The sequence below is a fragment of the Aedes aegypti genome, chromosome 3, assembly GCF_002204515.2.
Source record: "Aedes aegypti strain LVP_AGWG chromosome 3, AaegL5.0 Primary Assembly, whole genome shotgun sequence".
In the NCBI taxonomy this organism is placed as follows: Eukaryota; Metazoa; Arthropoda; class Insecta; order Diptera; family Culicidae; genus Aedes; species Aedes aegypti.
The window spans coordinates 313,541,024-313,552,917 of record NC_035109.1 but is presented as its reverse complement, the minus strand read 5'-3'; the positions used below and the strand labels follow the sequence as shown (position 1 = coordinate 313,552,917).

Here is an 11,894-nt window from a genome sequence, read left to right as displayed (position 1 = left end):
GCTGGGCAGGGCATGTTGCAAGAATGCCGGACAACAACCCTGTAAAGATGGTGTTCGCCACGAATCCGGTCGGAACAAGAAGGCGTGGGGCGCAGCGAGCTAGGTGGATTGATCAGGTACACCAGGACCTGGAGAGCGTGGGTCACAGCCGAGGATGGAGAGAAGCGGCCATGAACCGAGGGAATTGGCGAAATATTGTTGGCGAGGCTTTATCAAGATAATTGATGTAAAGCCAAATAAGTAAGTAAGTAAGTTGAGTAAGACCCGGTTTTACATCATGAGTAAAATTTAGGAGCGAAAAAACGAAAAAAGAGCAATTTAATCAACCATTGAACAGAATTTGTAATAGCTCTGTCCCTTTAGATCGCTTAGTTTACATAGTTTTCATATTACATCGCATCAATTACATGGTATGGTGTACGTTGAATATATTACATCGGAAAAATTACATCGGTCCCATTTATTACACCAATAGTCCGCGAGTACGTTGAGCTGTGTAATATTGTCGCGCGCCCACCAAATCGGAACGCGCGTGTGGGACACGCGACGTTTGACTCGTTCCCGACATAACTATCATAATGACATGTGTGCCGCTGCATTCTTACGATTTTTATGCACACAGCACACTATTCAAATATTAGTCGCGACGCTTGGATATTGAGAAAAAATATATATAAAAAAAATGTTTGTCCTTATTTCTGTCGGATCCATAATATTACACAACCGAGGGAACGACTTGGTTGCAGCGGTTTCGATGTAATATTCAACAACTTTTTTTGCTGTGTTTAGTTTGACATAGAAATCCTTTATAAGAGAGATTCGCGGAAGCTGACATTTCTGTCAAAGTGTGAGCCAAACGAACATGCGTTATGTTTGTTTTGAACTATTCTTGAGGAGTAATGTAATCCGCTTGAAATTGACATTAGAGTTCGTATCGAAAGAGAATATCAAATGCGCCTTTATGTTTTTCTCACTTATTTCGTGAAAAACGTTAATTTTAAGAAACAGTTGTGCAGTATATGATTGTAGTTTATCAAATAAACTGTTAGGTGAATAAAACTCAATTTGTTTACATTTGTCAGTTAGGCCGTTGTTCTGGTACTGTATTGAATTAGTATTTTCTTTTTTATCCGAGTAATCGAATTTAATTGGGTTCAGCAGCGGCTGGCAAAGCCAATGCTTACCAATGTCGATGTACCCTTTTTGAAATGTTTGTCCAGAATTACGAAAATAATACTTTTGCCGGTGCGGCAAACGCTCGTGAAAAAACATCGCCCGCAGCTACTGTCCGTCGCCCGTGTGTCCAGTCTACCACACGGAGCAGAACAGCGCACGTCATTGAAGGTCGCCATTTTAGTAAAAAAATCGTGCGCAACAAGAATCGTCCGTCGTCCGCGCTGTTGTGATTCGTGCGTAAATTGCCCCTGTAATATTGTACAATATAGTTCGGAACGCGATCGGAAACGGCACGGTTACGGGTTCCCCCAAGGCAGTCGACGGAAGTGCGCTTCGTGTGTAGAAAAACGGCAAAAGGAAACCAAGGGAGCGAAGTCAGGATTCAAAGTTTGGTTCCAAAATCTGAGAAGCAGAAGACTTCATTCCCACACCAGTTCAAAGAATTTTGTTACGGAAAAGCTTCCGCAATTTTCCCCTGTCCGGGATACAAGAAGCAACAAGTGGAATTTTGGTGCCGGGAGGGTGTGAAGTTATCTTGTGGGGGCATTTATCGGCCCAGGAAGTGCGTGAAAAGTTGGATTTTGATTCCCGGAAAGCCCGGAATGCCATTATTTTGAAAAGTGCTACTGGTTTTGACACTCGGCAGCAAAGACACCAACACCAATACACAGACAAACGGAGGAATCACGACGACGGCCGCTGAAACGAGTTTTTTTGTGTCTTTCGTTTTGTGTTTGATGCTCTTTTGCTGGTCGAAGTTCTCCGATTTTGGTTCTGCTGGTTGGTTGGGCGCAGCATAAAAAAAAGCATAGGAAGCGCGCGCAGGAACACGCACACAGATAACGACGGCGCACATTACTGAATTGCCGTCGCGGCGCGGCGCTCTTCTTTCATCTTCCCGATCGGCTGCGGATTTTGGATTGGATTTTGATCATCTTTACACACTCGACGACGCTTGCCGCTGAATACGGGATCAGGAAGGGTGCGGATTTTGCCCCTTGCCTTCGTTGAATGAAATTTATGCTGACGGTGAGTAGTTTTAGCAATAGTGTGGATGTTCATATCTGAATACGACAATCGAAAGTTTTTCTATTCTATTTACCGTAAAAATAACCTCAGAATAATAAAATCATTGAATCTTACAAAAAAGCATTTCCTCCATTATTGGAATAGGGTGTCAATGCTAGTAATGGACCCCTTAGTAGCTGAAATTCATTCTCGACGCCTTTCCGCAATTATATCTCAGGCAGATATACGTTTTGTGGAGTCTAATAACAAGTTCAATGTCTTTACTTCACAGTACACCCATGCAACATACAAAATCATACAATTTTCCCAGAGAAATATACATTTGGAAAACTTGTCCGAATGCCTATTATGGACCCTCCCGGGGTCCATAATGGATCGATGCACGAGTTCACTATTTGACATTTTGAGCGGTGCCGCGTTATTTAAGTGACCATGGTAACGAGTGAATTCAGCACCGCTCAAACGTCAAATTAGTGAACCCGTGCAAAGGTCCATGGACCGATTCACGAGTTCACTAATTTGACGTTTGAGCGGTGCTGAATTCACTCGTTACCATGGTCACGTAAATAACACGGCACCGCTAAAACGTCAGATAGTGAACCCGTGCATAGGTCCATAGGATTGTTTACAAATTTGACGTTGCGTATTATGGACCCTCCATTTGATTCCCATGTAATCCGGCTCGCTGCCGACGTGCCTATTATGGACCCACCTGGAAATGCGTATTATGGACTCTCTTGTGTGGTTTCATTTACAAAACTGTTCAAATATCTGTATTTATGCGCCTCAAACCAAATATTTTGCCTGAAACTGCTGACCAACAATGCAATCGAAGTTCCCCCGGTAGAATTTCATAGGAATAAGGTTGCTTTGAGTGCGAATTTTATGTTTTTCTGTAGGGGGTCCATAATACGCAAAGGGTCCATAACCGGCATCGACTCCCTATGTTCCAGTAATAGTGTTATTTGCTAATTTTTGTTCCTATAATAGTGGTTCCCATTGACTTCCCATTAAGACTCACTTGTATCGAAATGTCCCACTATTACTGGTGCAAAGGAGCCAAAAAATTAATTCTAATTGTTTCTAATTATTTCCTTACTAATTAATTACGACCTATTCTTAATAGAAGCCTAGTCCAACGAAAAAGTGAAATAATAGGTAATACTATCTGTAAGATCTCAGTATGCTAGATTATCTTCATTTCCTTTAAAAATTGCTTCGGGGATACACGAGGAAATTCATCTAAGGATTCTTTCAGAATGATCTTTAAGGAGTAGTTCAGTAATTTCACTAAGAATGCTTTGCTCATGTATTACTTTACGGATTTTTGAATTTCCAAATAATATTCTGGGAGTTCCATTGAGGACTCAATTATTGATTTCTCAAGATATTTATCTTAGGTTTGCTTCATAAATTCACCCACGGATTCCACCAGGAACAAGTCAAAAGGATTAATTCACGTATTCACGTATATTCATGAATGCATTCAGTAATTCCCCAGAGATTACTTGAGAAATTTCCATCAGGGATTTCTTGATTAATTCCATCTAAGTTTCCTTCAGTTTTTTTTTTCTAAGATTTCTTTAGTAGTTCTCCCAATTCTCTGAAACATTTCCTACAGAAACTTCCCGGATATTTCTTCAGGTATCCCCCAAGTTTTCTTTCAAAAACTTTCCCAGTGGTCTCTGTAGGAATCCTCCCAAGCATTGTCTCTGGAAATCCACAAGGATTCCTACAGAAATGCTTCCAGAGATACCTTCAGAAATTCCTACCGATATTCACTCAGAAAATTTTCCAGAATTTTCCAGAATTTTTTTCAGGAATTCTTCCAGATATTGCTGGATATTCCTCATTGCTCTCAGGAATTCCTGCAATATTTGTTTCTGGAGTTTGCCCTGGGCTTGGATTTATATTTTCCAGGGAACGGTGATTTTAGATATTTGATCGCTGCATTTTGTAGTGTTGATTAGAAAATGGATGAACTTCAGAACAATGGCAAAGTTTTTATTACATTCAGATTTTTTGGGTTTTGTTACCAGTGAAACGAGGTGGTAAATTCCTAACTATTTATTGAAATAAGTCTATATTGATTGAAGGCTCGTATCTGAATGATCTTCATTTCTGCTTTTCGCTGTCATCTTGGTTGCGCATCCAAAGCATGGCATACTTGGTTGCACAACTGGTGGTGGTAACATCTCCCCCTTTATTTCAGTACCGGATGTAGTCTTCCAATCTTCTTGGTATTCTGGAGCATCTGGTTGGGCGTGGTGTATCTTCATCATTAGGCTGAGCTACGGGTACTGGTGTTGATGCAAAAATAGTCGGTGTTGCCGTCTGCATGGTTTCATCTAGGCTGTCCGCAATGAGTCATTTACTGGAACTGTTTGACTGTGTTGCAAATTTGTAGTTGGTTCTGGACTAGGATTCGTCTGAGTAGGAACTGTTAATCCAAAACTTTCAACCAGTATATCCAAAGGCAATGGAAACTGAACGTAACGGTTGTTCGACATCGTTGTATCTAGGACGTAATTGATTTGTAATTGTAGTTCACATTTCCAACTGTTTCAATAATCATTCCAGGCTTCCATTTCTAATCGGTTGCATTCTTGTGCACTTTTGCAAAGACGATTTTTCTAGCTTTCAACGTGATTTTTGCGGTTGTTGGATCACTGAAGATGGTATGGTTGCAGTGGGTCGAACCAAATCGAGAGTAGTCTTCATCGGGCGGCCAAATATCACATCTGCTGGAGATTTTCCTTCCAGAACTGTACTTGGCGTTGAACGATACACTTGCAGGAACGTTTGTAGATATTCGGCTGATGGTATGTTCTCCCCATCGGTGATTTTTTGCAGTGAACGATTGAGGGTATCAACGAACCGTTTCGCTTGTCCATTTGACTGTGGATGATAGGGAGCGGTGCGAATGTGAATAATACCGGAATACTCACAAAACTGCTGGAATTCACTGCTACAAAATTGGCTTCCGTTGTGCGAGACTGTAGTATCAGGAACTCCAAATCTTGCAAAGGTTTCTTTCAAAATTCGGATAGTCGAAGATGCTGTTGTTGATCGGGTTTGGAATCACCACTTGCTGAATGAATCGATAATGACCAGACACGACATCCCTTCAATTGGTACGGCGTAGTCCAGATGAAGTCGTTTCCAGGGTCCTTCTGCTTTAGGCCACGGTTGAGGTTGAATTTGTGGCGGTGATTTCGCTGCACTGGCACAAATGGAACAACTTCGAACGAAACGTTGAATTTCTTCATTAATCCCAGGCCAGTATACAATACTGCGTGCAACTGATTTCATCCGCACAACACCAGGGTGACCGCGATGTATTTGCTTCAAAATTCGAGCTCGAAATACAGCTGGGATAACGATTCGGTCGCTGAGCATCACACAATCCTTGATAATTGAAAGAAAGGACGTCCGCGTGCCCAAACTGGTCAGTGGGAACGTATTCCACATCGAAATCAAACCCCGGAAGCGTTAGTGCCCATCTCTGGAGGCGATTTGGCGGTATGACAAACATTTTCAGGAGCGGTTGATGATCGGTGTGTAGCTTGAAATGGCGACCTAGCAGCATGCGGCGAAATTTGGTCACAGCAAATACTAGAGCGAGTGCTTCCTTCTCCACTTGACTGTAGTTTTGCTCAGTTTGTGTTAGTGTTCTTGAAGCGTGAGCAACAGTTTTGACTTGTCCATCGGCGAACTGATGCATGATGACGGCACCGATTCCAGTCTTTGACGCGTCTCCAGCTACGATGATGCCCAAACTTGGATTGTAGTGGGTTAGCAGCAGATCGGATTGGAGCACTTTCTTGATATTGGTGAAAGCTTCTTGACACTGTTGACTCCAAACGAATTGACTGTCTTTCTTCAACAAGTTGTCTAACGGCCAGCGTAATTGATGCATTTCTCTGACGAACTTGCCAAAAAATTTAACAGCTCCGAGGAAAGATCTGACTTGACTGGTATCGGTAGGACGTGGCATCTGAACAATTACACTTATTTTTGCTAGATCTGGACGTATACCTTCGGAACTGACTATGTGGCCAATAAACTTGATGCTGATTGGCCTAATTTGCACTTCTCCAGTCGTAAGTTGAATCCGAACTGTTGAAGTCGAGTGAACAGAGCATGCAAAGTTTTTTCGTGTTCAGCTTCTGTTTTGATGTGTACGATGAAGTCGTCTAGAAAAGATTCTACTCCTCCTATTCCCGCAATCAAACTGCTTATTACCTGCTGGAATGCATCCGGTGCCGATTTCACACCAGGATCTAACCGGTTGAACTGCAACAGTCCACGATGGGTGTTGATTGTCAACAGCTTCTTTGATTCTCCATTAACCACAAGTTGAGCATCCGAGAGATCAATGACACTGAATATCGTGCTACCTGTCCGCACATATGCGTACTTTTCCTTCTGGCTTCTTCACGATGACAATTGGTGCTGCCCATTCGGAAAAATCAACTGGAGTGATGATATTTAGCTTCTGAAATCGATCCAATTCCTCGTGAACCTTGTGTATAGCATGGAACGGTCGCTTTGGACGGAAAACAGGCTTCGCATGTGGTTTCAGGAATAACTTAACCTTCGTTCTCGTACAGTGACCTAGTGTGTCCTTGAATACTTCAGGGTAACGGGTGATGTATCGGCTTCTGGAGTCTGGATTGAAATTGGGTTGATTTACTTGATTGCAGATGGAAGCAAGTGGTTTGTTCCAAAGATCGAATGCTTCGATGAAATCTAGTCCAAGGAGGTTCAAGTTCTTCACTGTAGTGGCAAAGCAAGTTCCTGTTCTGGATTCGTTGTTGATGGTCATCCGACATTGGAACTCTCCCTTCAGTGGTAGTGCAGCACTCGAGGCTGTATTCGCCCGATGGAATGAATTGGTTATGGATGGTGAACCAACCTTCTTCCATGATCGGACGGGGATGACTGTTATGTACGAACTACAATCCAGCTGAAGATGCGCCGGCTTATCGTTGATGAGAGCGGTGACGTACTTACGGGTAGGTGCTGCTACTGCGTTGACGGAAAGGATGTGATTTGACTGAGATGAATACCGTCAAGCTACCATTCACCGTGCATTTAAGAAAGATTTGAACTTCAAATAATTATATAACTTTTCCAAATAATTTGAAGCGTACTAGAATACCACTACGGAACGTGCAATTATATCATAATTCAGGGAAAAATCTAAACTAGTGATGCATAACAAAAAAATACTCAAAAATTATGTTTGGAAATGTCATGTTAAGGTCGCCTCGTACCGTTCTATGTCACCATTTACCGTGCACACTAGTGCACCATTCACCGTGCGTATAGTTTTCATCATGATTTTATTTCGTTTTTTGAAGAAACGTTGTTGATGAAGTAACTATGTTGCTAGTAGTGTGCGCACTTATTTTTAAGAGTATTCAAATTTTCATTTACAATAAAAACCATAAAAAGTTCAAAAATTGGCTAAATAATTGTTTTTCCATTAAAATCGTTATAGGAGGTTTGACTGTATTGTCCAAACCATTTCATATTCACTTACAAACTAAATATGAAGTAGTTTAATCACGACATAACGATAAATCTAATATTACCGAATAATTTCATGCCTTTTACACTAATGCACGGTAATAGGAACCATATATATTGAAAAGGGTCCATTCACCGTGCATTTGGGTTTCGACTGAGACACAATAAAAAATCCTAATTTGCATAAAATCTCATTGCTCATACGATAAAATACATCTTACTAATAGTATCCACAGTGAAAACTTGTTGAAATTTTGAAAAATTTCAAACCATAACGTTAAAATGAAAAATGTGATTTTTTGGCGTTTCTACTAAGAGTGTTGAAAAATCTCATTACACAGCGTAACAAAAATGACATTTTTGCGTGTCTCAAGGATCAAATTATGTGTCTCTAGTAGATTTGGGGTTGCTGAATCTGGTGCCATTCTCAGAAATGTTCCAGCACGTCACAATTTTTAGCTACAGGTCGCCAAAGTTGTATTAAACACTGGTTTTACATGAAATTTAAAGTACAATTCATCATACTTTTTTGTAATCTAATCCACCAAACATGCAAAATAGAACTTGAACTTTCATTTCAGACATAATTTTATTGAAATTGCGCGATTGAATTTCGATTAAACCGATTTTTTCAACATGCTTGCAGTCTCCATACAAAATTCTTCGTTTCTTCTATATGGCAAAATACAACAATTCTCTAAACCATCAAAAAATAACTTTTCTGTTACGAAAGTAATACAAACTTTGATGATAAGTATTGTTATACACATAAAGTTTGAATTCTGTGGCAAATTAAGCCAATATATTACCTTACAAGTTGGCAAACTTGCATGCAAGTTGGCTGAAATAGTCATTTTTTGCATTTTCAACAGTCATTATCTCAAAAACTAGACGTGCTATGACATTTCTGTAAACGGCAATGGATTCAGCAACCCTTAATTAAGTGAATAGTGGTATTTTGATGCTGGAGACAAAAACGTGTTACGCAGTGTTATCAAACAGAATTCGCATGATTTTGACTACATAAACTAGGTTTTTCCAAACGCTTTGTGACAAAAACTACTTCATTTTATCAGTTTTATCTTATTTTGCTGACAAAAGAATAATTTGTGAAAATTGTATGAATATTCTGTAGGAATTTGTATATGTGCACGGTGAATGGAGGCCGCACGGTGACTGGTGACTTAACGGTACCTGCCTTGATGTTTGCCTTTTCTCTTCTTTTGATGGTCGGTATTCACTGAGTATCCGGATGGCCTGGTTATCTTGGTGAAGCATCCGCAATAGCCTTCCTTTTGTCCAGTCTTGCTGCATTGCTTGCATTGATGGCTTGAAAATGGACATTCTTTGACGAAATGCATGGCTCCACATTGCCAGCACGGTGTTCGAGGAGTCTTCTCGCTTGAATGTTGAGAACCAGAAGATTTCGGCTGCTTTGGTTGCCGATCTGCCTGAACCGACGAAGGTGATTACTTCTTCTCCACCAGAGCTGTGTCGTGTTTGAGATTCGACAGTCTCTGACATTCGGTGACTAGATTCTCGAGATTTACAGTTGCCGCCGTGTCTGCTTCAAGCTTCGATAGTAATCTTGTCCTGACGTCTTCATCTCTTGATGATTGTAGACCGCAAACCAAAATCAGTCCCTTGAATTGGTCGATGGTCAGCTTGTTCAGTTCGAAGTCCTCACACTGGCGGTTGACGATGCCAGCGTAAGTAAAGTAATCGTCTGCTTCGTTCTTCACAATCCTGAGGCAATCGTACGTTGACTGAACTGGGACTGATGGTGTCCGAAAACGGATTTCAATTTCTTCATCACTACTTCTTCGAAGGTGAAGTCCCGTGGGTGTCATGGCAGGAGATAGCTTAGCTTAGCTTAGCTTAGCTTAGACTGACTACACATATCAATGGTTGCTATTCCGTGATTGACCGAAGTCAGTGAAAATGCACAAAGAATCAACTAGAAGTTCGGCTGGGATTGGCCATAATCTTCTTCAGTGTGCATAATTCAGTGCCTCTATTTATACAGGGTCAATAACGGCGCCGGCCACGTCCTTGCAGTCAGGTGGGATTGGGGGAAGGAATGTTAGTGTGTAACCTTTGCTTTTTGGAGACCGTGTTTGCCTCTGCATCTCCACAAAGGCTACTGGGAGGGATGTTTGTTAATGGGGAGGATCGTTGGGTCATAGGATTCACTTTGATAAGCGATTAGACCATGATAAACAATGATTTGTGAGATATATACATACTTATACGTAAATATAATATTTTCATTTGATATGAACAATTTCTATGTAGAGGAAAATAATGCCGACACTTGAGGTGACGAACCATTCAAAGTTTGTTGAACAAATACCTAAATGTAACATTCCTACAGCATGTGTTATTATATTTTACTCATTTGAAAAGAAACAAAAAACTCGATTGGTTGGGACATCATAGAACACTCTTATTATTATGCCGACACTTACAGTGGCGAACCATCCAAAGTTTGTTGAATAAAGTGAACCTTTCGCAAGTCTACACTTGTAGTGTCGAACCATTCAAAGTTTTTTTTAATTACAAAAATAAAGGTATATAAAAGGTGTTCTGAAAAAAAAAAATGTTAAACATAAATAAATCATGAATCAGAGTTTGTGTCGACACTCACAGTGACGAACCATCCATAGTTTGTTGATAAATCATATATTTTATAGATTAGAAATAGTAGCATGAAACGAGCTCACCAATTGATCCGTTATCCTTGACTGAGCAGCCACAATCCACTTTCGGCTTCACTCGTTTGCTCGGCTATAAAAAAGCACTCAGGAAAAAAAATAAGCGCGCGACCCAAAAAGAATAAAAAAAAAAAAACTGTTCGGGCTTTCTTGACGCACTGCCCAGGAGCAAGCGTCAAGGTCGAAGGATCAAACAGAACTAACCGATCGCGGCACTTTTTCAGTTACTCCAACCGAACTCACCGATCACGCCACTTTTTCACTTACGAGACCGACGCGCGACATGTTTGATCCTGCCCTCGTCGCTTGCCCCGGGAAAAGCAAGTGTCAAGGTCGAAAGATCAAACAGAACTAACCGATCGCGGCACTTTTTCACTTACGAGACCGACGCGCGACATGTTTGATCCTGCCCTCGTCGCTCGCCCCGGCAAAAGCAAGTGTCAAGGTCGAAAGATCAAACAGAACTCCCGTGGGTGTCATGGCAGGAGATAGTTCAAAAACTTTTCATGAACTCGCTGAGACTCCGCATGAGCAGGCGAATTTTTGCTGCGTCATCCAGTTCTCTCCCGTCGGCGCTGAACAAATCCTCATACTTCGAGAACCATCTTTCAAACGTCATACCGGCAGCTGAGTCATGATGAAACTCCTTAATTGTCGCGGAAAGCGACTCGATGATCTGCTCAGGCGTGTTTCTTGATTGCGGATTACCCAGAACGGCTTGATTCGTGGTCAACCGGTTCAGAAGCAGGAGCAGTTTGTTCATGATCGCTTGATTGGAAACTTCGCCTTGATCACCGACGGCTTCATCAATTCCGCGCGGCATTTTTGGAAGTGTTTCAGCTGGTCTTGAAAGTTTAGTTACAGGAAAATTTGTCAGTAATACTCGTCGCCAAACTGTAATGAGTGAAACGAGATGGTAAATTACTAACTATTTATTGAAATAAGTCTATCTTGATTGAAGCCTTGTAACTGAATGATCTTCATTTCTGCTTTTCGATGTCATCTTGGTTGCGCACCCAAAGCATGGCATACTTGGTTGCATAATTGGTGGTGGTAACAGGTTTCTGATTAAGGGATCATATTCAAACTACTGTATAATACGGTTAATATTCATTGAAATCATTTTTACTCAATTAAAATATGATTTCCAGTAAATGAAAAACCAAATTTAGTACTATACTATTCAATTCTGCAAGAGTTTGTATCCTTTGACAGATAAGCGTATTTCGACCTCAACTGTAAGGCCGTCTTCAGTGTCGTGTACTAGACTAGTCTAGCATTAAGCAAATTCGAGATTTTGCCACCATGCAACGCTAGTGAGCATGAAACTGTTGTTTTTGTGATATCTTAGGATTCTGATCCTGCTTTGGATTTTGCTTCTGCAAACCTGGAGGCGTCTGTACTCAATGTTAGGAGCTGCTGGCAACAGCGTCTGTTCCC

The 11,894-nt window shown here is 41.1% G+C and overlaps 1 protein-coding gene across 1 annotated transcript in view; it reads left to right on the top strand.

Annotated features, from left to right (window-relative positions):
- The first annotated feature begins 1,337 nt into the window (after nucleotides 1–1,337).
- Nucleotides 1,338–11,894, top strand: part of LOC5573350 (protein lines) — a 48,861-nt gene continuing 38,304 nt past the window's right edge. Inside the window, exon 1 of the mRNA XM_021849982.1 lies at nucleotides 1,338–2,205. The gene's annotated coding sequence lies outside the window, so the exon portion shown is untranslated. The remainder of the gene's footprint in view (nucleotides 2,206–11,894) is intronic.